This window comes from Sarcophilus harrisii, chromosome 2 (genome assembly GCF_902635505.1).
Source record: "Sarcophilus harrisii chromosome 2, mSarHar1.11, whole genome shotgun sequence".
Taxonomy (NCBI): Eukaryota; Metazoa; Chordata; class Mammalia; order Dasyuromorphia; family Dasyuridae; genus Sarcophilus; species Sarcophilus harrisii.
The window spans coordinates 608,843,585-608,871,165 of NC_045427.1; the positions used below are offsets into that span (position 1 = coordinate 608,843,585).

The 27,581-nt window shown below is 36.8% G+C and overlaps 1 protein-coding gene across 1 annotated transcript in view; it reads left to right on the forward strand.

Annotated features, from left to right (window-relative positions):
- The window catches only part of KCNMA1 (potassium calcium-activated channel subfamily M alpha 1), an 887,197-nt gene that overhangs the window by 310,550 nt on the left and 549,066 nt on the right, over positions 1–27,581 (forward strand).

Sequence of the window (27,581 nt, forward strand, 5' to 3'; positions counted from 1 at the left end):
AATCAGGAGTCAGCATGACCTCTTGTGTTCCAGTTTCAACAGCATGGCTTTTTGAAATATAGATGTGCTAGGAAGTTGGGTGGTACAGTGGATTTAGAGCTGGATTGGAAGTCAGCATGACCTCACTTCAAATCTGGCCTCAGGAACTAGCTGTGTGATTCTGAGCAAGTCACTTGTTCTGTCTGCCTCAGTTTTTTCATCTATAAAACAGAAAAAAAATAGCACTTACCTCCCAGGGTGATTGAGGGTCAGATGAGATATAACAGTTGTTATATCTACTATTCACCATAACTACTAATAGTAGGATAGATGGGAGGAAATTGTCAGATAGAGGTTAAGGAGATCTTATGATTGGTTAGCAAATGAAGAGTATTTCAGAGAAACAAGATTTGAAGCAAGGTGAAAATGGACCATTCTCCTCCTATCCACCCCCCTTCCATGTACACAGAAACACCTCCCACACAGTAAGTTCAAAGGGGACTGATGGTACATGTTATAAAACAACATGGTCTAGTTGAAAAAAAAATGAATCCAGCATTCAGGAAAACTGGTTTCTACACCCACCTTTAAAACTGTCCACATAATCTTTAGGGAAAATGGTCAATCTCTCTGGGTCTCAGTTCCCTCAACTATATGAATCTCACCTGGGGAAAGAGGGAATCCATGACCTCCGTTCACAATGCTTTTTAGAAACAGGATGATGAGGATCAGCGATTTAAAAACAGGAGCTGGCCATCAAGTGAGCTTTTAAAGAGGATTCATTTGGTTCTCTTGCCCTCCTTCTTGTTGACACAATTGACTCTGCAGTAAAAAGTCTAGTTTAGGAAATACCCACCCAAAAACCTATACTATTTTGATAGTTGCCTACAGAAGGGGAAAGAGGTTGATGTCCTTAGGTCAATTTTGAAACACTTGCCGTCTTTCTTCCTCTCTACCATTAATCCCGCTTTCCTGGTTGTCATTAATGTGTACCATATTTCCATGTCCAGCTGAAAATATTTTTTCACTCTCTTTTCTTTAATGGAAAAAGTCATTCTGAACCATAATCCAAAGGGTGCTAAGATTGTTTTGAATTTGAATTCAGTCCCCTTGCTGGTTAGTTCATTGTTGAATTTGGAGATGGTCCTTTATGATGCAGTGTCATGATTTCAATTCATAAAAGGTGAAATCTGAATGGGAACTTAGATATTATTTACAGCTAGATCCTTATTAGCACAAATAAGTAGTCCATGTGTTTTAATTCATAATTACTTGAAATTATATTCATGTAAAATATGCCATTCAATTGTAGCACAATGGAAATATCCTGTTTGGAGAGATTGATTATTTGTGCTAATTGAGATTATTTTATTATATTATAGTTCATTAATTCAATCTGCTCATTTTACAGATGAGAAAACTGAGGAGCAAGGAGATTCTCTAACTTGCTCATAGCAGTATAGATTGTCAGTGATGAAACCGGAATTAGAAATCTAGGTCTCCCAGTTTCACTCCAGTGCCTTTTCCATTGAATCATGTTGTCTAATAGAATTTAATTCATAAGCACCATAAATGGTCTTCTACTTACTCTTAGGCAAAATGGAATTTCTGAGCCCTGACATCTGTGGCACTTGCCCTCCAGGTGTAATCATACTTTGCAAAATGAGTTTTTAAGAGAGGGCTTTGTGAAATGCTTCTTCCCCACCCCCTTTCCCCTTATTCAATACAATCTGTAGCAGTTTCTTTCACTTTGCAAAGCAAAACATGATCTTCTGCAAACTCCCACTGCCATAGATTCTGCCTGGGGGCTCGGGGCTCCAGCTGTGCTCACTCAGCTTCTCATGCTGGCATCAGAAATAAAACTGCTGCAGTTAGAATCTCAGTGAGAACATTGGAGGTTTTGCACAAGGACACAGACAGGGCCCTAGAAGGATTGAGCTGAAGTCATCCTCCTATTTTCTCCTCTCCTCTGAGGATCTAATTATTCTTTTCATGCCTCAGTAGTCCATCTAGGTGACTAGGTCTTGGGATCAGGAGGACCTGATTTCGAATTCTGCTCTAGACATTTACTAGCCTTGTAAAACTGGCCAAGTTGTTTAAACTACCTCAATTTCCTCACCTTTAAAATGGGGATAATACCTGGCAGAAGTTGTTCTGAGGATCAAATGAGATAAATATCTGTGAAGTATTTTATAATCCCTGAAACTCTATATAAATGATAGCTATAATTACTGATGTTATCTATGGTTAATTGGGCATGCCAGTATATTGATAACAATTCTACTTAAAATTTTACAAAACACTTAGCACATATTAATTTACTGGTTCCTCCCCACAACAGTGTGAGGTAGATGCTATTATTATTCCAATTTTACAGATGTGGAAACTGAGGCAGCAAAAGGTGTGATTTGTGGCTAATAAATGCCTTGTACTAAAATACTCCTGGCTCCAAGCCCAATGCTTTATCCACTGTAACAATAAAGAATTAAAAATGAGGAGAAAGAGTTCAGCAAAATTAATCAGCATATCAGAAAAATCTAAGACTATATGTAGCATTTCTTGGCCATATCCTTCCACTCTGCAGAGATACAAGGATGTCTGTCTTCTGAGATTTCCTCTTTGGAACTAGCTTTGTTCATTATAACTTCATGGCTTTTGGTTTCTACTTTAATTGTTGTTGATCTTTCTATTTACACAGTTGTAACCACTGTGTATATATTTTTCCCCTGACTATGCTTGATTCACCCTGTATCAGTTGATTTGTCTTCCCATGCTTCTCTGTCTTTGTCATATTCATCCTTTTGATGCTGTAGAAATATTCCATCACATTCACATTCAACAGCTGCCTTGCTTAGCCACTCTCCAGTCTTTTGGGCAGCTACTTTATTTCCAGTTCTGTGCTTCTACAGAAGTGCTGAATCACTTAATTTCACTAGATTGTCATTATTTCAGGATCATTGAAAAACTCGGTTGATAGTAAATGTTCCCCTATTGTGTCACTTCTGTAGTGGATAAGTGTATAAGGGAGGATATATTGACTGTTCTGACAAGAAAATTAGGGAAAAAACCCAAATTTCTGGAAGCACACAGAACAGCTGAGATGTGTCATTTCCCATCAGGCATGTTCTAATATCTTAAGTTAATGAAGCACACTTGTTGAAGTGCTATGGATCCCTAATCACTTATTGGCCTAGTGATAAATATTAGACTTCCCTTTCTTCAGTATTAAGCAGCTTCTCTCTGGGACCACTTTTATGTCAAACATTTATCTAGTATTGCCCAGATTGGCAGTTAGGGCTACCAGCATCATGTGGCTTGACGGAGTTCTGTCTGCAGACTGTGACTTGTTGGGGGGAGGGAATAGGACAAAGGGGAATCATTCTTGTAGATTAAGAGAAGGCAGATTAGGGCTGTGGATAAGAAACTACGTGACAGAAAGTGCAAACACGAGACTTTTCACTTGATAGCTTTCTCTGTCTTATTCTCTATAATTCTCAGTATTTCAGTGGTTCAACGAGTCCTTAGTTGAACCTTAAGTCAACAAACATTTATCAAGTGCTTTCTATGGGCTAAGTGTCACTCATCCAGATTGGGTGAAGAATCAGGTTTTTCCTACCGTCTTTTCCTGGATTCTCAGTATTTTGAAACCGATAGACCTCAGAAACAATCAAACAATAGCTCCATCACCAGGATGCTTTCAAGTGCTATTGTGAGCTTTCCTCACAACAACAGAATGAGGGATAGTGGCAACATAAATATCACTAATACTCTTTTCCTGGTGGGATAAGAGAGGTTATATCACTTGTTCATAATCACACAGTAAGTGGCAAATTGAGATCTTCAGTTCAATTCTTCGGGCTTTGATTCTTATATATATTATGGCAACTTTAGGACATCAGTGAGTTGGGAGCACAGCATCAGTGAACACTCACAAGATGCTGTCTCTGTGTATCACTCAATGGGACTGGGAAGATTTCTACTTAAGAACACGAATTAATAGTGATGAATATGACAAGATCATCTTGTCCTAATTATCACCATTCTAATCATTATGATATTGATCATGGCACAGGATCACAGAATTTCAGTTTTGAAAATGATCTCAGTGGCCCCTAATTATACTTGTGCCCCCTGATAATATATTTGTGAAGTGGTCATCTGGCTTTTGCTGAAAGATGTCCAAGGAGAAGGGGTAGTTAGGTGATGCAGTGGCTAGAATGCTATAGGTGGAGGCAGGAAGACCTGAGTTCAACTCTGGCTATTCTCCGGCTTCAGACACTTACTAACTGTGGTGCTGGGCAAGTTACTTCTTCTTTGTTTGCCTCAATGTCCTCATCTGTGAAATGGGGATAATAAAAGCTCTGACCTGATAGTCAAACAGAACAAATATCAAATGAGTTTATATGTGTGTATGTACACACACACACACACACAAATGTATACATATACATATATAGATAGATATAGATATAATAGATATAAATATAGACATATCTATCTATGGTTTTATATATATATAGCACTTTGTAAGCCTTAAATGCTACTTTATTATTATTAATTTTAATAATATTACTACAAATTATAACAATAATATTACTATTAATTATAATACTATTACTATTTCATAGACACCTAGTTGATGTAATAGGTAGACCATTATAAGAGTTGGAATTAAGAAGTTCTATTTATTTATCTATCTACTTTGTTATCTCTTAACTATCTATCATCTATTCTATCTATATTAATCACCTGTCCTATCATCTAAGCTAATTGTCTTTGTTATCTATTACCTATTAACTTATCATCTATCCTGGTCATCTAACACCTTTCATCTGTAAAATCTATTACCTTTTCTATCTATATCATCTATTCTGTCTGTCATCTCTACTACATCTTTCAAATATTTATAATCTATCCATCTATCTCTGTTTTATAAAACCTATCAGTTTATCTATCATCTATAAACGCCCACCATCTACTGTCATCTGTACAATTTATTAACTTTTCTAACTATCATTTATTCTTTCTGTCATCTACACTACAGCTATCACGTATCTATCTCTATTTCTACTATCAATTTTTCTATCACTGTTCCTATTTACCTATTTGTCATCTATATTGTCTATCACTATTCTATGTTATCTATACTATATCTTTCATCTATTTCTATCCTTATCCATCTTACCTATCTATCTACCTTTCTATATATTGTCTATCCCTTCTACCTATTTATTGATTAATCTATCTATATGAAGTGTTTTATAAACATTAACGTGTTACATAAATGTAAGTTAGTATTCTTTTTTTTTTTTTTTTGCTGAGGCAATTGGGATTAAGTGACTTGCCCAGGGTCACACAGCTAGGAAGTGTTAAGTATCTGAGACCAGATTTGAAATCAGGTCCTCCTGACTTCAAGGCTGGTGCTCTCTCTACTATACCAACTAGCTGCCCCAATATAAGTTATTTTTACTGCCTCATACAGTAACCCATTGCTTTTGTTCTAATTGTTAAGTTAAAACCAAAAAAAGTATTTTCCTGGCAACTCTAAATTTACCTCTTTGTAATTCTCCTCATTGCTCCAAGTTTTATCCACTGGGGCCAAGCAGAGAAAGTCTAATAACACCACTTCCATGTGATAGCCCTTTAAATACTTGAAGACAGCCATTAGATGATCTTCTTCCCCATATGAATTTTTAATCAATTCTAGCCAATTGTGCTAACAAGTGTATAGAGGGCACTGCAAAGATAGCTAAGGAATTGAGTGAACTAGAAATCCACATATGCTGAAGGAAAATGGAGGGGTTTTTATTTTATTATTATTTTAACCTGAGTTATCTAAATAAGCTCTGCTGAATGATTTTTCACACTGGTACAAATGTTCATCCCTGAGGGACAAGGACAAAATAAGTGATGGGTTGTACCAATTACTATGCTGCAAAATTAATAGTGGAAGGATGGGGAAGCAGGGCAGGAGACTAATATTGTTAACCTTCTTTCTTTATTAATTGGCTTTCAAATTCCAGAAGAAGAGCTAAAATGAGTTATTAAGGAAATATTGATTCAAATGTGCTAAGCAATTGAAATGTTTTTGTTTCCATGCTATAAAGACATAATTGGTTCTGCATGGATAAGTTTCAAATTGTCCCAAACAGCACACTAACACTCTATCCTGAGATTGTGAAGTCCCTGTAGGAAAATGTGCTTATCACAGTGTTTTCAGTTATTCCAGATTTTGACAGTGAGTGCCATAGGTGTGGATTCCATGATTATTCATTTTGTTCTGCAAACCAATTTTCTAACATCCTTGACTCAGTTTCCCCCAGCTCATCCATCCACAATTCTGATAGTCTCTTTAGATATACAATTCCAGTCTGAGCACATGGAAGAGGAAATGGAAACTGGAAGGGAAGAATTTTAAGAATCACAGCCTAAACCGGCCTCAAGGAATGATAAATTCAGCCAGGATATTTGGAAAAGACTTGTTATCTAGAAAAGGTTGTGGTCTTCTTAGCAACGACGTAGTGGGTCTCTCAGTTGTTTTAGTCATGCTTAACTCTTTGTAATCCCATTTGGGGTTTTCTTGGTAAAGATACTTGAGTGGTTTGCCAATTCCTTCTTCAACTTGGTACAGTGGATAAAGTGTTGGACCATGAATCAGGAAGATCCATTTTCCTGAGTTCAAATCCCTCCTCAAATAAGTACTATCTGTGTGATCCTTAGCAGTCACTTACCCATGATTGCCTCAGTTTCCTCATCTATAAAATGATCTGGGGAAGGAAATGGCAAACCACTATCTCTGCCAGAAATTCAGAAAGAGTTGGCCATTACAGGAAACGATTAAAGAACAATAATAAAGTGGATCTTTCAAATAAATAAATAATCTCTATTTTTGATGTAGTGAGAGGTAATCAGGTGAAGGAATTCTGTTGGAAAAGCACTGCAGAGAGTGAACCCACACATGAAGAATTTTCATGAAAAAGGTGAGGTTGTAATTATTTGTTGCTAAGATAAAATAACCACTGTGGAACTTCTTTTGCTCTAGAGTTAATCTTAGGTACTATTTCTTTTTTTAAAAAAATTGTTAAAATTTTTTAGTTTGGTCTTCTATTGCTTCACATTTCTCTCAGAATCTTGTAATGTTGAGCTTGAAAGATCTCTGTTTTAAATTTATGTATTGAATGATCTCTGTTTTGTGTACTTGCCTCTTTCATGGTGAATTTCATCATCTGAGAAATCATAGAAATAGGCTGGTGTGTAGAAAAGGGAAAATTCTATCGATTATATAAAGTGAATAATATATTTCCTGAAAGAGAAACTGCCATCATATCATTGTTTATGTTGAATAAAGTATGTACTGGACCATATTTTAAGTACCTTCTATAATCCAAATAATTAATCCTCTCTTTTTTCTCTTCCATATGTTAGGATATGAATTCCACTGTATAAATGATTCTAATTCCCTGATTGCCATCATATATTAGGAACATAGATATAGAAACAGAAAGGACTTTTGAAGTCATGTAGCCCAACTCCTTCATTTAACAAATATAGAAACTAAGGTCTATGGAGATGAAATAACTAGACCACAATCACATAATTCTAAGTGCCAGAGCCAAGATTTTAAGTCAGCTCTCTGAGTCGGCATCTAGAGATTTTCCCATTTTACTTTGCTGCTTCCCAGTTGTTAGATGGCATCTAGTTAGGCTGTGATTCTCTGAATCCTATTTCTTTTTAAATCCCCTCCCTCTTCCCTCATGTAAATTTGCTTCCAGTAGAGACCAGGCCCCTAACTCTAGAGATAAGACATACTTATTGATTCTGTACTGATTACAAGGGCTTATGCTTTCAGTTTTCCTTTAAAGCATATTTACCTTCTATGGAAAACTGGAGAATTTGGTTCTAATTTTTTCTGCCTTGTCTTCATCAGTATTAATTCACATTTATTGAGGGATATAAAATGCATCAATATTTAAATTGGAGATATAAAGAGATATAGGATATGGCCTTTTCTCCCTTTTATTGACATTAGAGAGAAAAGGTATGTATCCATTAAAAAGATCATTAATGATATAGAGTAGCAGGTGCTAAGTTCCAAATAAGGGAGACATGGATTACAGGTAACATGAGCTTAGAAGAGGGAGCCATCCTCAGTCCCCAAGGAGTGGGGATCATCAGAGGGTGGAACAGCAGGAGGAAAGTCTATTGGAGAGATAGCATAGATTTAGGCTTTGATGAATCTATAAGACTGAGATAAGTAGATAGGAGGGAGAAATGTGTATATACTAGGAAGAGAGGATGGTCTGAACAAAGACTTTCTGAATAGTTTTAAACATTAAATCTCTGTTTTAATAAGTTAACCTAATGTCCCCAAATATATCATGATCATTCTCCACCTCTCTCTCTTTGACTATGCTGTTTATCCTACCCAGCATCACTTTTCCATCCCTCCTGTTTTCTGATCTAAACTCTAGCCCCTGGTCCTCCATGAATTACTTGTTTCTACTCCAGTCCCTACTGACCTCTCTGTCCATTGAGACCCTATCACAATTGCTATATCAGATCATAGTTTGTATAACAACCAGCATTTCCATAATAATATAATTTTTAAAATCTATTTTGTTTGGGACTAGATTTTTTTTAGGTCAAAAAAGTGTTCATGTGGTGGGAAGCACTGAAAGGCACTTTTAAGACCCCCTTTTTATAGATAATATCTAGAAATATTAAAAGGATTGCTACATGTTATCATATGTGTAATAAGTGGCCAAGTCAGAATTTGAATTTGGATTGTCTGTTAATCCAGTGTTCTTTCCTATCATATGCTGCTCTTTTGGCATTTAATCAGAATGATATGGTATATGCTTGTTTTTTTGTTTGTTTGTTTATTTGTTTTTTGGAAACAACCAGCGTTAAATATCAATAGTCAAGTAAGGTTGAATTTGAATTCATGTCCCCCTGAATCCAAGCTGGTGCTCTATCTACTACATCACCTAGCTGTCCCTGCTGTTTATATTTTAGCACTTCCTTTCTCCATAGCTAACAGAATTATTGGCTTCTGGATATTGGCTTCTGGAAGATAGAAATGTAATCAAGGGATACTTGACAAACTAATGATTTTTGTCCACTCCCTAATCTCTGCTAAGGATTGTGTTTAAACCATTCTGAATAAGTAGTGGAGTGTTTCCGGTTCTTAATGATCTCCACAAAAGGCGACTCATTGTAAGGTTTGATAGCAAGTGGTGATTTGGAATAGTCCAACCATCTGGGAAGCCCAGGCTTTTCTTTCTCCTACTCAGCTCTCTATTGCCATAGGAGTACAACCTAGCCTTTCAGACTGGCTTTCTCTACACGAGGATGTTCTGTGCATCCCAATTCCGGGGCAACCACTAAGAAGCAGAAAAGTGAAATTTCAGAGCTCCAGACTTCAGCAAAATAATTGAGGGAGATCCATGCAGGACATGAATTATCTACATACCAACAAAAGATGCTTATGTCAAATCCAAGATTTCCCTGAAATAATCAGTTAAGTTTCTCTGAGAAGCCACAAGGCTCTATTTTATAGATAGTTCTTCTAGTTCATACATACATACACACACAACACATATGTACACAAACATACATACAACACCCACACATATATACCTATATGCACATACTTTATACTATATACACACATTATATATATATATATATATATATATCCCCAAACACACACTATGTATACATATACACATCTATAAATATGCACTATGTGCTTGCACATGCACATATGTATATAATATATACATACTCAATGCATGGGCATACAATAATATACACATGTGTGTATGTATGTGTATATATGTATGTGTGTGTATATATATCATATTGCTTATATCCATATACATTTATATATATTACATATCCATAGAACTATGTGTGTACACATGCATACATATATATATATACATATATATATATGTATATATATATATATATATAAACACAATCTATACACATTTCATACATGGCTGTACTTGCCATACACACATGTACATATATATGTGTGTGTATGTATATAGAGATATAATATATCTATATACATTACATGTATTTCTATGCATACTCATTTATATGTACACAATATATGCAAACTTTATATGCATAAACATATACAGATACACACACACACAGAATGATAGGGGTTTAGCCCCACATCACAGACAGCTCACTCAATTATCTTCCTGCCCTCATACTGAGCTCAGCCATGGGTGTGCACATTAACTTCTGATTATACCTTTTTGGAAATCCTCTTGACAGGAAGGAAATGAGTTTACCCCATGTCACCTCTGCAAAGTGAAGGTAGCCTTGATTTCTGTAATAACAGTGGAATTTTATGTTTTATTTTTCAAGGGATGGATTTTTGTTGCTTTTGTTGTTAGCTTTCTTTCATCTCAAGAAAAATTTTAACCTGGTGGGCACCCTGGGAGTTCAGAGTATCCAGCTGGTCTGTAGCTCATGTCTCACACCACTTACTGTTCCTGTGTCCTTGAACAAAGTTTCTTGGCTGATGGGCATTTTGTTTTCTTGTGAAAGGACAGTGGTCACTGTGGGTCTGTGTGGCAGAGCCATAGGTTATTATTGCTGTCATCCTTATATTCAGTGAAGCAAAATTAAAGCCAAGAACCTTCTGCTCTCGTCACATTGGTCTCCTCCCTGTCCCTGAACTGTGCTCCCTCCCTCTGCATTTTGGCTTATGTTATCTTCCTTCTCTTTTCCTGTCATCCTTTAAAAGATTCAGTTCACCAACTCTTCCCTAATGGAAACAAAATCCTTCTAGCATCCATACATTGCTGTGTGTGTGTGTGTGTGTGTGTGTGTGTGTGTGTGTGAGAGAGAGAGAGAGAGAGAGAGAGAGAGAGAGAGAGAGAGAGAGAAAGAGACAGAGATAGACAGAGAAAGAGAGACAGACAGAAAAAAAGAAAGAGAACAGAGAAAAGAGAGGGAGAGAATAAGAGAGAGAGACAGAGAGAGACAAGAGGATGAGAGAGAAGAGGGGAAGAGGATGAAGGAGAGAAAGAGAGACAGAGGTAGAGGGAGAGAGGGAGAGATAGAAAGAGAGAGAGACAGAGAGAGAGAGAAAGAAGGGGAGGGAGAGGGAAGAGGGAGAAAGAAAGAAAGGGAGACAGGGAAAGGATGAAGGAGATAAAGAGAGGGAGAGGGATAGGTAAAGGGAAAGGAAGAAGAAGAGAGGAAGGGGGGAGAGAGACAGACAGAGAGTAAAGGAGAGAAAGAGAGAGAGGAAAGGGAGAGAAAGAGAGAGAGAGACAGAGAAAGACAGAGACAGAGATAGAGAAAAGAGAAACAGAGAGAGAGAGAGAGAAGAGAGAGAGAGAGAGAGAGAGAGAAAGAGAGAGAGAGAGAGAGACAGACAGACAGAGGAGAGAGAGAAAAGAGAGACAGACAGACAGAAGAAGAGAGAGAGAGAGAGAGAGAGAGAGAGAGAGAGAGAGAGAGAGAGAGAGAGAAGCAGGGAGCAACTGCAGGCATACTCCTTTAAAAATGTTGAGATGAGCTTGGCTGTATCTAATTCAAGATTTGATTTTAGAGCCCTTGCCATTGTTTTCTTAAATATTGTTTGCTCAGAGCACACATTATGCAAGATGCCTAGTGGTGCCCAAGACTAGTGGTATCTCCGTTCTACTTATATCTTTCATTCTTTCATGCTCTTCCACCCGGGCAGAGATAGTTCTCACTTGTTCCCCTCACCTAATTTCCCTTGGGCAGGCATTAATCTTGCCAGATCTCAGTTTATTCTTCTACAACAAAGCTTCTTAATCTGTGGGTCATGTCTCCTGTGAAGGTCACTTAACTGAATGTAGAGATCATGAGGTTATGATTGATTATCAGTGAATGTTTGAATTGTATATCTATTTTATATCTTTATATACCCAGGGTCATGTAAAAATTTCTCAGGTGAAAAGGGATTGTGAGTAGGAAAAGTTTAAGAACCCCTGTTCTATAAAAGAAAGAGGTTGCCATGACCTCTGTGATTCCTTCCAGTTCAAAAATCTATGATCCTTTGTTTTTGTTTGAAATTTTATATTCTGAGGACATGGGATATGCCTCTCAACCTGGTCTAGTCTATAACAATAGTCAAGCTGTATCTTATGGTTGGGAGCAGGAGGTAAGACTTCTTTGCAAAAAAAGCAATCTCTGTGCTTCCAGAAGTTTATTTGCCTGGGTGGCTTTCCTTCTATTTCTGTGTTCATGTTCCCCTGTGTGTCCCTGGGCAAAGTCTTGTGCATCAGACTCAACAGTAAGCTGCTTAAAATCTTAAGGTAATACCATGCACTGAAGAGCTGGGCAGTGATGACTTTGTTACTGGTCCATGATGGTCTTAGATAATATCTTCTGGACTCCTCTCCATGCTCTAAGGTGTACCTTTCAGAAATCACAGGACCCGTTCTATCAGCAACTACAGGACTCTGGAATTCTCGTACTTCGTGTTACAGCCCCAGAAAGTAACTTTAGAAACAGAAACAAACTGGATATGACTTTTTTTCCCTAAATAGAAAAACATAAAATATGTCACGAACCAGAGAGTGAAAGGAAGATGGACAGTGGCAGGGAAGATGAATTTAGTGTGGAGAAGGTGGTTCACAGCAAGCAAAACAGCCATGACATTTCAAATTGCTGCATGACAGAAAAAGATCAAGGTTGATAGGAGGTTGATAAGCAGACAGTGTTCTCATTTGTACTAGAACATTGTCATGAGGTTGTAGGGACAGTTGTTTGGACAGGGTAATTTGTAACTTTAATTTTCAGTTCATTTCCCAAGGTTATTTTTAGACTTGAACAGTCCAACCCAACCTTATAATCATGACAAACTAACTTCATTTCCTTTTCTGACAGTGTCACTAGGGTAATAGATCAGGGTTCAAGGGATGTAGATATAAGTTACCTAGATTTTCAACTCGAAGCCTTGACAAAATTTCCAAAAATATCTTTGTCAACAAGATGAAGAATGGTCAGATAATGAATGATACAATTAGGTAGATTTAGAAATGGATGAAAGAATGACAAGAGAAGTCATTTGACCACTAATGATTCATAGGGAAGATTGAAGTGTCCCAAGCATCTGTGTTGGGTTGTGAGCTGTTTGACATTTTTGTCAATGACTTGCCGAATAATATATCTGCCATATAAATCACATTTGCAAATTACATAAAGTTATAAAGGATAGTTAAAATACTGGGTGACAGATAAGATCCAAAAAGAACTTGACCGGACTAGAACACTGATCCAAATAAATTCAGACATAACTTAAAAGGATTAAATTAAAAACATTAATCTTGAGTTTAAAAAATAAGTCAAATTCACAAGTACAGACACTCAAGAAAAGGTGCCCAAGAAAATAGTCCTCTAAGAGAAACATTTCTATGCCACAAAAAAGTCCCATTGTTTACTTCCATTCAAAACACGTAGCTTGACTACAATATTACAATGGATCAGCCTTAGGAGACTAGATCCTCAAAGACTTTAGCAGTTTCAGAATGATCTGGGATTTTGGTCAGAGTTGATATGAGTCATTAGTGTAACATGGCAACTCAAACCACAAATGTCATTTTTAATCTTGTTAAGGGATGAATAGCACCAAGCAAGAGATAATTGTGTTCTACTCTGCTCTGCTCAGTTTTCCATCTAGTTTGTTGTATTAAGTACAGGGTGTCACAGTTGAAAGGCGACATCAATAAGATGTTAAGATTCCAGAGGAGGTCACCTAAATGGTGGAGTGCCTCACGATTATGTCAAGTATAGAGATACATTTCAAGAACTTGAAGTGTTCAGTCTGGCAAAGAGAAGATTTGGAGCAGACATGATAGATAGATGAAGAAGTATTAGATTTGCTCTACTTGGCCCCAGAAGGCAGAACGAATAGAAGTTGGCAAAGAGGCACATTTCTTCTTTATCTGAAGGAAAACTTTTTAAAGAAAAAAACATTTCCTAATGAAAAGGTGGCTAGGTAGGATAGTGGGAAGTGTTTGAGTTGGATTCAAGAAAGCTAATTAAACTTTTATACCTAACACTTACTAGCTGTGTGAACTTGGACAGGTCTCAGTTTCTTCATACACAAAATGGGGATAATGTTAGCACCCACTACATAGGGTTGCTGTGAGAATCAAAATGAGATAGCATATGTAAAGTGCTTTGCAAATCTAAGGCATTTTTATGACAACATTATTTTTATTAACAATGAGTAGAACTGTTAAAAAGAGCCTTAGGAGATAGTGGGTTCCTTCTTATTAGAGAACTTTAAACAAAGGCTGTTTGAATCCTTGCTTAGTTATCCCCTATAATGATCCCTTACTTGTTATATAGGGGATTCTTAGTCAGGTATAAGGTGGATTTCATGACCTCTTAAATCTCTTCCAGCTCAGGGTTAGAAACTCAATCCAAGTTTCATTTATTAACTCAGAAGAAGTGATCATTGGTAGCTCTGCAAGAGGAAGAGTAGTCCGTGAATCTGAAATCCTTCTGTCTCTAGTCTTGTTAAGGGTGCTTGGATATAGGACTCGGGGAAGAGATTCTTAGCCCCATATAATGGAGCAGGGTGAAGAAGGAAGTACTATACCCAATTTCACTGCTTCTCTTAATCAGCTCTGAGCTGAGTTCCTGAGTATTGCTTGCTGCAGTGAAAGGCATATAGGCAAAAGCATGGGAATGTCTGTCATGTCTTTTAGATGAAGATTGGCATTTCCCAATTCTGTAACACCTACCATCTCCAAACCTGTTTGCATAGCCAGATCCTGCAGAAGGTGAATGCTGATATCAGTAAAGCAACAAAATGATAGGAGATGGGCAGGATAAGTAATTTCAAGATGGGAGCCGAGAAAATATTTAACATGATTTTTTAATATTTAATTTTATTTTTATGGGAAACAGATTTAACGTGAGCTTTTTATTGTTTTGTGCTATCTTCTTAAGCTACATTTCCCCCCATTTTAATAGTTTTTTTAAATTTTTACCAAATATATGCAAAAATAGTTTTCAACATTCACTTTTCCAAAAACTTTAGTTCTGATTTTTTCTACCTCCCTCTATCCCCTGCCATAGACAACAGTAATCCTGTTATAGGTTTAACATGTGCAATTCTTCAAACTATATTTCCATATTCATCATGCTGCATAAGAAAACTCAGATCAAAATGTGAAAGAAAAAAGAACAGGAGAAGAAAAGCAAACAAGCAATAACAATAAAATAAGGTGAAAATACTATACTTTGATCCATATTCAGTAACTCCATAGTTCTCTCTCTGGAGGTAGATAGCTCCTTACATCCCAAGTCTATTGGAATTGGCCGGAATCACCTCATTGTTGAAAAGAGCTATGCCCATCACAGTTGATCATCACATAATCTTGTTGCTGTATGCAATGTTCTCTTAGTTTTACTCACTTCATTTAGCATCAGTTCATGTAAGTTTTTCCAGGCCCTTCTGAAATCATCCTGCTGATGGTTTCTTATAGAACAATAATATTCTATTATCTTTATATACCATAACTTATTCCGTCATTACCCAACTAATGGGCATCCACTCAGTTTCCAGTTCCTTGCCACCACATAAAAGGCTGCTATAAACACTTTTATACATGTGGGTCATTTTTCGTTTTTAAATTATTTCTTTGGGATACAGACACAGCAGAGACACTGCTAAATCAAAGAGTATGCAGAGTTTAATAGCCCTTTAGGCATTAGTTCCAAATTGCTCTCCAGAATTGTTGATAAATTCACAACTCTACCAACAATGCATTAGTATTCCAACATGAAGTGGTACCTCAGAGTTGTCTTAATTTGCATTTCTCTGATCAATAGTGATTTAGTGCATTTTTTCATCTGACCAGAAAAAGCTTTAATTTCATCATCTGAAACTTGCTTATATCCTTTGAACATTTATCAATCAGCGAAAACATGATTTTCTAAAACACATTTTTATTGATTTGGAAGAGATATTAGAGAAGCCGTAAAGAAGCAAGACTCAAGTATTCTGGTAAGGGTAGAGCAGAAGACTTCTGGACAGTGGTAATCCACTTTCTTTTTTTATTTTTAAGGTGGCCATAAATATTTAATTCTCAAGGAGACTTTCTTAACTCAATAGGACAAATATTTGTTGGGCATCTGCTATGTGCCAAGGACTGTGCCAGTTGCTAGAGGAGATAAAACAAAAGACCTCATTCTTCCAGTTAACAAGGTTGCATTTTCCCTGGTGAGACCAGACTCTGATAGAAATTAACAGTGACTAAGGGCCTAAGTGAACTCTATAGGAATTCAGTCTTCAGAAAAGGGCTGGAAGGAAAGAGATTATATTAACAAAGCAAGAGAGGTTTGTACTAGACTTTAATGGATGAGTAAGATTTATACCAAGGAAGAAGAGTGGGCTGATTTGACCAAAAGCATCGAGTTAAAAATGAACATTGCCATGGTGGAGCAGTGAGAAGATCAGTCTGGCAGGACTAGAAGGATCTTGTTGGAAAATAAGACTGTTAATATCACCACTAAAAAGAAGCAAAATCATGGTATTTCAATATCAAAAATCAAGATATTTCAATAAATTCCAAATGTTCTTAGACTGTAAAGCTTATTGGACCATGATGGATTTGGCTGCTAAGTTTACCTGGAAAATTTTTTTCACAGAGCAAAGAGCAATTTATGGCCTAAGTGGCTGAAACTATTTCTATAGGTCAAGTCTTTTTCTATGTCCTAGGGGAAGGGCGTCTCTGAAAGAGATTTGAGTACTCTTTTGACAAGTTTAAACTAGAATCTCTTTTCCTTGGGATATCCTAATCCTATACAATCCTTCAATATTTTTTCCCCTCCTCCTGGGAACTCTCCTAGACTTACTTCTTTATTCCCTTCCTTCTATCAATTCAATATTCAGAATGAAATTGCCATTCCTAATAGCATCCCAGTTACCTAATTTGCAGAACTGGGGTCTCTTTTCTTACTACGTTAATTTGGGGAGTTTTTTCTCCCATGTGTAGGATTGTTTGCCTGCTGATTGGGGCTTTCCAAGTCCCTGTCTGCCATCCCTCAGTGCCCTACATAATTTGTCAAGTGTTTTCAAATTGGTGGAGCTTAAAAATGACAGCCATTTGAAATGGAGTAGAATTTGGTATTATTAAAATAGCATTCTAAATTTTAATCTTGTGCATCGACTTTTTAATAGCTTCAACTTCCACTAAAATTATGGGTAGTGCTCACAGAGATTCAATTTAAATACTGTCAGGCAAGACTGATTTCTCTCCTGAAATTACTAGATTTTCTTTTCTTTTCTTTTTTAAACTAGTGACTTAATTTTTCAATACTTTGAGATTTTATAGAATTCCTTAAAAGCATAAAGAGACCAGACTCTTTGATCTGTGTCCTTCTCTTTTCTCTTCCTTTCCCTCCATCTATCTTTTCAGCTATGCTGTTTATGATGTATGGCAGTCTTTTCCTTTGGAAGCAATTAATTGAGTTTCAGTGCATTTTTTCTCATCATTAAGATCAATATTTCCATTTGAACTAGAGATGAAGTTCCTGTCTAATCATGGGATGATTTACTAGTAATGTCTTTATACTTTCTCAGTCTTGGCCAGAGTTGGGGAGGAAGGCAGTTGCTATAAATGGCATTTATTCATAAAGAGTTAAACATGACAGATCCTTCTCTCATGGACTCAAGGTCAGGAAAACATTCTCTACCTGGAAGAGCCATTGTAATTGTTTTTTTCTTAATACCCTGAATGATTTGGCAAATAGTAACCTCATTTGTTAAAAAAGGGATGGGGCTGGATTTGATGATTTCTAAAGTCACTTCTGTTTCTAAATCTATGGTCTTATGAGCACTTTTAGATTATAGCCAATTACATTTTTCCATATTTTTATTTTATACATTTTTTATTACATTTTCCACATCTGAAGTCTTTTGATGGTTTATTCATTTTTTTTGACACGGCAATTGGGGGTTAAGTGACTTGCCTGAGGTCACACAGTTAGGAAGTGGTAAGTGTCTGAATCTATATTTAAACTCAGGTCCTCCAGATTTTAGGACTGGTGTTTTATTCACTGTCCCACCTTGCTTCCCTTGATGGCTTATTCTTACCTATAAGATAAAGTCCATATTTCTAAGTTGGCATTCAAGGCCCTCCACAACCTAGTCCCAAACTATCTTTCTGATCTCATTATCCTAAAACTCTTCATAATAAACCCATTACTACAGCCATACTGTTACCTTGCTTACTCCTGCTTCTATACTTATGTTTACACAATTCTTTCCTTTAAGCAAGGTCTTCTTCTTTGTCTATTGTATGTTACTCCTATCCATCTATCTAGCTCAAGTCCCATTTTTTCATACAACTATTTTTTTAAAGTATCTTTTAAGTTAATCTAGATGTAGGGGACACAACAATAATATATGTGTGATACCTCTACAGACACACATGCACACCCATGTATGTCCATTTATATATAAATAAATGAATAAATTTATTTAGTTTTTTTTTTTGAATTATGTGAAAGAGGAGATTCTTTGCCACAATTGCTAGCTGATCTCAATCCCTGAATGGGTAGAGTCTCAGTCAAACTGAGGCCTCTTGAAGACCTAAGTTTAAAAAGACCAAGGTCTCCCATTTCCTCCAGGGCTATCTGTAGTCATCTTGATCTATATCTTTCCATTGGACCCAGCTGGCTCTGGAAGGGAAAGCAAGCCAGGTGACCTTGCCCAGCCCTCCCTCACTGAAATCTAATTCACTTGCATGTCATAGCATCACTTCCCTGATGTCACAGTTCTCTTTGAGAATGAAGGACAAACAATAACATTTATATCTCTATCTCTATCTATCTATCTTTCTATACTGCCATCAAGGTTAATAGTAGAGAACACATATATATGTGTGTACATATATGTACATAAAACACAATGTGTGTATATACATACATACATCCACATGTACATATATATCAATGTTATATATCCACATACATATACATGTGTTTATCTGTGTGTGCATACATAGATACATACATACCTACACACACCTATATGTATATCCAAAGCAGATATAAGGAGATCTTGAGTGGGAAGAAACTTTATTGAGTCTTCCATGATCATTACAGTTCACAGAGGTTATTCAGGGTCCTCACAACTCTTAAAGAATATGTACCAGATACAGGACATTTATCACAGGATGTCTTATATTACTGGGTTTCTTTATTTTGTCTTCCCAATCTTTACTGAAGAGTTAGTTAAAATGAAATCTGGGTTCAAATTCTACCTCAAACATATTTCATAGGCAGGTCCCATCACTTCCATGAGTTTTACTTTTGGTTTTTGAAAGATGAGAATATAATATATATCTCAGAGATTTTGAAAGGCCTGGATAAGATAGTGAATATAAAATGACCCTTAAACAGCTATATAAATTTTTAGTTACTGGTACTCTTCCTCTTTTTTTTTCCAAGAATCTAACTCAATATGTTGAAGACAGTAGTTAATAGAATGGAAAGATTCCTGGTTTTGGAATAAAAAGACCTGAGTAAGTTTTTACTCTAATACTAACTAGTTATATGTGTACTGATAAGTCACTGAACCTCTCTGTTCCTTGGTTTCTTCATCTATAAATAGGGATCATAATATTTATAATCTTTTGAGGTTATTATAAGGAAAGTTCTTGTTAACTATGAAATTCTAGAGAACTATAAGCTGCTACTGCTGCTATTGCCAGGTACCCAGTCAATGTTTGTCTTTGGAGGTGACAATGAGTCCCTGGCTGTCCTTGTATAATTTAGTGACTGTGGGGTTTGGAATGGAGAAGACAGAGCTTTCCTTCCCAAAGAAGGAAAGTGCCTAGTAAATTCCTTTCAAATTGGTGACTAGTTGACACATAGGAGATCCATGTTTATAAAGAACATTTTTATTTATAGATTGAGACATTAGAAAGTCTTTCCCCAAACCTCTTCTAGAGTACAGGGGAACCATTTTTGTGTCAGAGATTCTTTGGCAATCTGGTGAAACTGTTAGACCCATGCCTGGGATAATATTTTGTTGCCAACATTGATAGCTGAGGGAAATAATAAATCACAGTTAGAGGTTAGTGAAAATAGAGATGCATTTGTTTCTCTCATTCAGGTAATTGGATCTCCTGAAACTTGTCCATGGTCTTAAATGGATCTACCCAGACCACTCAGTACAACATCTCATAATTTTTTCCTTAGTGTGATGTTTTATATATTGTATTTTTAGCTTTCCTTTCTCATTAGTTTCATTGTAACAATAATGGCACTCCAACTTACTTAAAATTGTTGACTATTCAGAGATTCAGAGAGCTGAGCTAAAGTTGACCTTTGCTGGAAATAAAAGAAACAAATTTGATAATGTAAATTATTGAGTGACTGGTGTGTTGATTTTCAATACTTTGTTAATCAAATGTTAAAGCTTTTGAATAATTTTAAACAGAGGTCCTTAACCTGAGGTCTTGTTTAAATTTATTTTTCTAATATTTTGGTAACTATTTCCATATAATTGCAACTCTATGTATTTTGTTTACGAAAGGGTTCCTAGACTTCATTAGACACTGCCAAAGGGGACCATGACATATACAAATAAGGTTAAGAACTCTCAAACATGAGGTACTCCATATATGTCACAGATGATGGTCTCGCCAAACTGACCTTCTTACTGTTTGTTCTTCATGCTCCAATATCCTACTCCTGTCTCTCTGTACTTTTGTATTGGTCATCTCCCCCACTTCTGCCTAGAATGCTCTTTCTCCTTCCCTCTGATTCCTAAAATTCCTAATCTCCTTCAAAACTTTGCTTGGGCTCTACATTCTACATGAAGCTCTTCCTCTTGATCCTCACAGCTGCTAGTGCCTCTTGTCTCATGTTTGTTTGCATTTATTTTCTGTATACACAGACATATTACCTCTCCCAATAGACTATAAATTCTTAGAAGATAAGGAAGGTTTCATTTTTTTTTGTCTTGGAAACAATACTAGAACAGCATCTTAGCATATAGGTGCTTTACAAATGCTTATTGATCACGATTATGCTGTCTTTGGAGCTTCATGTTTTGGACATACTATTACTTATTATTGAACTACCTTATGCTCTCCTACTCTATTGTTGATTTATTGATAAATGCACTTAAGCCATTGTAATCTAATTGCCCATTGGTCTGTCAAAGAAACTCCATTAGTTGGTAATTTATTAGCCTATTTGAGTTCTCATGGATATGTAACACAAGTAATAATATTGATGGTGATAGTGATGATAATGATGGCGATGATGTTGATGGTGATGGTTATGGTGATGAAGTAGCCATCATTCATGCACCATCACATGTTATCTACCTAGATCTTCAACAACCTTGTGAACTAGGTGCTACTATTATTCCCAATTTATTATAATTCCCAATTATTATAATTTACAATGACTTACTCTTGAGTCACACAGCTAATAAGTGTGTGTCAGAATTTGAACTCAAATCCTCTGCCCCTGTACTTTCTTGCTGCCTCTTAAAAATATTCTGCAACAGAGACCTCACTAGTTCAGACTTCTTGCCCCCTTCCATTTAGTCTGATTAGGATTGACTGTGGCAGATTTTGTTTTCTTTGTTGGCTCCCCTTTTCCTCCTTCTTTATCTCATATCTTACTCCTTCTTCCTCCCAATGCTGTGTTCTACTATTGTGCTCATCATCTATCAAAGTGAAGCTTTGTTTACAGTGGCTAGTGACCCTACAAAACAGAGGCACACCATGTCTGCTGCTTTTCAGGGGTAACCAGCTGGTAGGGATGTTCTGCTTGAATCTTTTGGGGGCAGGTGGAGGAATGAAGGCAAGCGGCTGGGGAGATGGTCTAGGGAAGTCAGTCTTGCAAGGGGCACTGACTAAGCCAAAACCCTAGGGGTGATGCTGGTGATGTGGAAACAGAAACAGAAGCTAGTAGAAAACAGCAGCAGCAACAACAGCTGGGGGTTTCTGATGTGTTAGAAGGGAGCAAGGAGATGAGATGTCATTTGGAAAGTGGCTTGGAGCAGAGTCCAAACAGCTGCATTTCTAAATGATTCCATCTGAAAAATGGAAGTTATTCTTAGAAACAGATTTAAAGCAATGAACTTGGAGTCAGGAGATAAGTCAAAAGTCTCGACTCTGTCACTTATGTGTACAACTGTGCACATGCTACTTATTCTCCCTGACCCTCAGTTTCATCTATAAAATCAAGTATTTGGAGCAGTTGACCTCAGGGATGTCTTCCATCTTTTACTATGAAATCCTCCCAATAACTCAGAAAGGTGGGTAGAAAAAGTAACATTATCTTTATTTCATAGAGAAGGAACCTGAGGATCATAGAGATCAAATCTAAAATCACATAATTATTTATCCAATGGCAAAGGTTGGCTTTTGAAGTCAGGACTTCTGATACCAAGTTTGGTTAAGATAGTATGCATGGAAACCAGTATGCATGGAAATATTTTTAGGGGGAAAAGTCTAAAGAATTGTTCTAATAACAGATATTCTCTTTCATCTTTGCTCACTTTGATCTGATTTTCCTGTATTATCAACACTGATTCCTGGTTCTCCATACATTCCATCAAAGAGCTGGGCTGCTTGAAACCAGTGGTTCTGTTGACTCTCACAGGCTGTGCCAGCCCTGTTAGTCTGTTCCCTTTTGGGGAAGCTGACAGAATGATGGAGCACTGAGTGGGGAGCATGGCCCCAGGCATGTAATTAGGCAGGTTGGGTGTGGAGGAGGAGAAAGGGAACTGTTTGGGTAAACAGGGAGTTTGGGTGTTACAGCAAGACTCTTAAAATCTCTACAGCTGTCAGGAGAATTGAGGATTTATGTTCTGGCTTTCTTATCTTTTGGAAACTTTTGAGGCCTTTTGACGTTGGTTTTTTGGTGAGTGGGTAGGTTGGGGAGAGAGAAGTCTTGCAAAGTTCTGTGACCCTAACCTCACTTATCTTTCCAACAAATTGCAGTCAGTCTGAGTAAGAAGTAAGTAATAGTCTGTTAAAGCTACTGAGTTCAATTCCATCTTACGTATGAGGAAACTAAGGTTTCTAAAGGGAAAGGAATTTATAGGATCATAGATTTAGATCTGGGAGGGATGTTAAAATCGACTGAGTCCACGTACCTAATTTTATAGCTGAAGAAACTGAGATTCAGAAATACTAAGAGATTTGCCTAAGATCACATAACAAATAAGTGAAGTAGTGGGATTGGAATCTAGATCTTCGTGACTTCTGTGTGATCTTAGGCAAGACAACTGTTTGTCTGAGTTCTTCTTCTGCAAAATAAACTAGAGAAGGGAATGGCCATGCACTCCAGTATTTCTACTAAGAAAACTCCAAATGGAGTCATAAAAACTGAAATGACTGAAAACTTTCTGAATCAAAGTCCCGTATCCTATCCATGATTCAATGTTGCCTCAAAAAGACAGGTACCTTTTCCTATTGTCTGTGGTAATGATGGATGCAGCATTAGGCTAGCTTTTTTCTCCCTTATACCTATCTTTTGGATTCTGAGCCTTGGAAATTGTTGAGTGGACTTTGAATATCGAATACCCCTGCATAAAACACAGATATCTGAGGATATTCTTTATAGGATTTGGCTTTGAAGAGGATCCATGCTTTGATTATACATGGTAAAACTTGCTTATATCAAGGAAGTTTTTTTTTCAGGCTTATTTCACAATACTCTGCTTCTATACTGTATAGTCTAATTTAGCCATGTCTCCCTATTGTATTACACGTGCTATAGTTGCATTTTTAAACCCTTGTATAGGACTTTGTCTTTGAACTTCATACAGCTTTTCTTATTAGATTTGGGCCAGTGTTCTATCTTGTCTAGATCTTTTGTGATCTTTATTTTCTCATCCATTTTTTGCCTTTGAACTTCATGCAGTTTTTTTTTTATTACATTTTGGCCAATGTTCTATCTTGTCCAAGTCTTTTTGGATCTTTATTTTCTGATCTATTTTTTAAAAAAGATTTTGACTCCTAGATATTCTACACAGCTTTGTGTCGTTTGCAAACCTGATAAATACATCCTTGCTGCCTTTATATTAATTACTGATAAACTTTAAACACTACAGGACCAAGTCTATATCCTTTGGGCCTTCGAGTAGGAATTTCTGTGCAAGTTGACAAGTCATTAATGTCTACTCTCTGTCATTTCCCTGGTTGTCAATTTATTTGTGTCTTTAGAATTTTATTCTTGAAAATATCCCACATTAGATACCCTTGACTTTGTATTGATAATCTGGCTATCTGTCACATCCCTCTTTATTAGAATGTAAGCTCCTTGAAGGCAAAGATTGTTATTCCTCATTTTAGCCTCTTCCCTTTTCTCCCATTGTAATGCCTTGCATTCATTAGATACTTAATGAGTATTTGCTCAATTAAACAAATATTTATAGAGCACTGGTGCATTGAAGACATTTTCCCAGGCTCTAGGGAGGATACTGAATTCAATAACCATTTGTTTATTGTTAGCTACAATGTACCAGGCACAGGTAATACAAAAATCAAAATGAAATATTGCCTGCCCTCAAGGAACTTACTTTTTTTTGGAAGAAAAGAAGACAATATGTCTACAAAATAATTTCCAAGAAAGGGCACTAACAATTGGAGAGGGAGTCATTCAAATTTAGGCTTCCTCAACGATGTGGCATTTAATCTTTGAAAGAAGCAACAAGTCATATATGGGAGAGCCAGTGCAAGGAAAGGAAATGAAAAGTCATGTATGAGGAATATCACAGAGTCTAGTTTAGCTGGAATATAAAGCAAAATAATGTGCATGAAAGAAAGCCAGACTATTCAGGACTTTAAAAGACAAATAGGAATTTATAGTTTATCTTAGAGGAAAGAGGAAGGCACTAGAGTTTCTTGAGTAGGTTAGAGGCATAGTTGGATGTGAACTTTAGGAGTGTTATATTAGCAATTGCATGGAGGATTGGAGAGGAAGGGGGATTGATTAGGGGACTCTTCAAAAGGAAGAGGTGATGAGGGCTTGAAGTAAAATGGTGGACTGGAATGGAGGCAGGATATATTATGGAAATAGAATTGACATGATGTACCAATTGATTGAGCATGGAAGATAAGGAAGAAGGAACAAATAATCCAGCATAACATCAAAGTTGTACCTGAATGCAAACAGAATAAGACATGGTCCCCATTCTTAAGAGATTGAGTCTACTTGGTGAGAAAATATGAATGTTTGAAGAGGTAGAAAGTGTTGTCTCTTGAGTGAAGAGGTAAATTCATTAAGTAACTTAGGAGTTCAACAGAGAGAGGATTCAACTGTTTTTCAATAGCTGACAAGTTGGGTGTCTTAGTTGGTCTTTAAACATAGGGTAGAATATGGACGGGCAAAGAGGAGCTGATTAGGGAGTCTATAATGGGGGGAATTGCCTGAGCCAAAGTATGGATGTAAAAAAGTAGATGGTTGAATGATGTCTTCAGGTAATAGTGAATTAGCTAGAATGGAAATTTCATATACATAAACATATAGATTATAGCTAGCAAATAAAAAAGCCATTTCGATACTATATTCTGCCTCAGATTAACCATCTTATACTGAATTCTGCTCTTGGGATTTATTATTTTTTTTTCTTTCAACTCACTATTCTTTTGAACTTCTCTATGACTTGAGGGGGCATCATTCTTCCAATTACCCAGGTTCACAGTCTGAGTGCCAGGTATCATTCTTGATTGCTTTACTTGATTGCCACGCATATTCAAATCAGCTGCTACATTTTATAATCTCTATTTCTACATCTTCCAGATTCTATCCCCCACCCTTTTTTTTCTCACTCATATGGCAACCAAATTCATTTAGTCTCTCATCCACCCTCTCCTGGGCTGTTAGACTAGTCTTCGATATGGTTTCCGTTCCTTGTCCCCATTTCAATCCATTATTCACACTACTGCAAAAGTGATTTTCTTAAAATATTGGTTTGACCAGGTCATTCCTTATTTAATAAACTCCAGGGGCTTCCTATTACTTCAGGATATATGCACTCACACACATTCCCCCCCCCCCCCCCTTCCTTTAAAATTTAAAGCTTTTTTTTTTTTTTATCACTTACATTCCTCCCCTTTGCACACTTCATGTTTCAGCCATACTGGTCCTCCCTCTCATTGCTACATTTCTTATCTCTGTACCTTTGCATTGGCTGTTTCTCATGTTCTATTCTTCATCCTTTATTTGTGATCCCTGCTTTTCCTTTCCAGGTGGTTATTCCCTATTTTCCTAACTGCTGGCATTTTGTTCTCTATGACTACCTTTCATTTGATTTGTATATGTATTATGATATAATTATAATATGTCCATTGTGATCTTATATGTGCTGATTTATGTCTCCCCTATTAGAATGTAAGTTTCTTGAAGGCAGTCATAGGTTATTTTGATTTTTTTTCATCCCTATGACTTAGAATAACTTCTAGCATGTAATAAGTACTTCATAAATGCATGTTGATTGGTTGATTAATAGTATCCTAGGGAGATGTATTCAGCTGTTGACCCAATTTTGATCCTTGCGGTAACCAGCAGATTTGACAATCTTAGACATGGCAGAAGTAGCCAAAGGAGCAAGGTGCAAGTTGCCTGGAAACATTGAGCTATAGGAAATAAAGTACAGTTAATGAGTACCCCTCCCAGTTCTCTTCATGGCAGCAACATCTGCTAATGCATATTTAGGGAGGAGAAGATAACTATTGTGTGGCCTAGTTTAACCTTTAAAAATAGAAGACATTTGCGTGTCTCAGGGAGAATCAATGCTTTATTGACTGGCTGAGAGAATTCCAGTTTCTACAGCTGCCCCATCTCTGTGGGTACGTGCCCACACAAATGCACTGGGTTGGAATGCCCCTTGGGAAAGGAACAAAGGTCTCTGAAGATTTGTTGGCCCATCCATGACACTATTTAAAGCCAAAGGAAATCAATCATCATTTAATAAGTATCTACCTTGTACCCAGCCCTGTGCTAAATGCTACGGGATGTTGTTTAAAAGGAGTCTAAGACACAAATAGAGACAGCTGGTGGGCCAGTGGATAGAGTGCTAGACTTGGAATCAGGAAGATTCAAATCCAGCATCAGACACTTCCTGGGGAAGCCACTTAATCTCTGAATGCCTGACAAAATTGATCCACTGGATTAAATGGAAAAGGAAATAGCAAACTGAGATCAAATAAGATCACTGGAAATGACTGAAACAACTGAACAATAACAAAGACACAGTTCCTGTCCTACATACTTGAGTTGGAGAGATCATAATTACCTAAAAAATACTAAATGATACAAGGCAGTATTTGATATGTGACAAATGAGAAGACTGGTCTTCCTGAGTTCAATTCTGGCCTCAGCTAGCTGCATGACCCTGGACAAGTCATTTATTCCTATTTGTCTTAGTTTCTTCATCTGTCAAATGAGCTGGAGAAAAAAATGGAAAATCAAGTTTCCTTGTGGAGAAAACCCCATGTGGGGTCACATAAGAGTCAGACACAACTGAAAAATGACTGAAAAAAGTGAGTTGGTCAGATGATTAGTAATACAACAGGAACTCAGAGAAGGGAAAAATCCCTTTGGGT